This window comes from Terrapene carolina, unplaced genomic scaffold (assembly GCF_002925995.2).
Source record: "Terrapene carolina triunguis isolate 2854851 unplaced genomic scaffold, T_m_triunguis-2.0 Scaffold838, whole genome shotgun sequence".
NCBI classification, from domain to species: Eukaryota; Metazoa; Chordata; order Testudines; family Emydidae; genus Terrapene; species Terrapene triunguis.
In genome coordinates this window covers 13,617,551-13,618,254 of record NW_020665189.1, presented here as the reverse complement: position 1 = coordinate 13,618,254, position 704 = coordinate 13,617,551, and positions in this window count along the sequence as shown.

Genomic DNA, 704 nt, shown 5'->3' with positions numbered 1-704 from the left:
TATCAGGGAAGTCCTGCAGGGATCTGTCCTGGGTCCAGTTCTATTCAATATCTTCATAAATGATTTGGATAATGGCATAGAGAGTACACTTATAAAGATTGTGGATATCATCAAGTTGGGAGGAGTTGCAAGTGCTTTGGAGGATAGGATTAGGGTTCAAAGTGAAAAACTGGAGAAATTGTTTAAAATAAATAGGATGAAATTCAATAAGCACAAAAATACAAAGTACTATACTTACAAAAGAATAATTAATTTCACAAATACAAAATGGGAAATGACTGCTTAAGGTGTCCTGCAGAGAAGGATCTGAGGATTATAGTAGATCACAAACTAAATATGAGTCAACAATGTAATACCATTACAAAAAAAGAAAACATCATTCTGGGATGTGTTAGCAGGATGCAAGAAGTAATTCTTCAAATATACTCAGCACTGAGAAGGCTTTAACTTGAGTATTGTGTCCATGGGCACCATACTTTGGGAAAGATGTGGGCAAATTGGAGAAAGTCCAGAGTAACGAACATGATTAAAAGTCTAAGAAACATGACCTACGAGGAAAGATTTAATACATTTGGTTTGTTTAGTCTGGAGAAGAGAAGATTGAGAGGGGACGTGATAAGTCTTCAAATACATAAAAGGTTGTTATAAAGAGGAGAGAGATAAATTGTTCTCTTTAACCACTGTGAACAAGACAAGAAGTAATA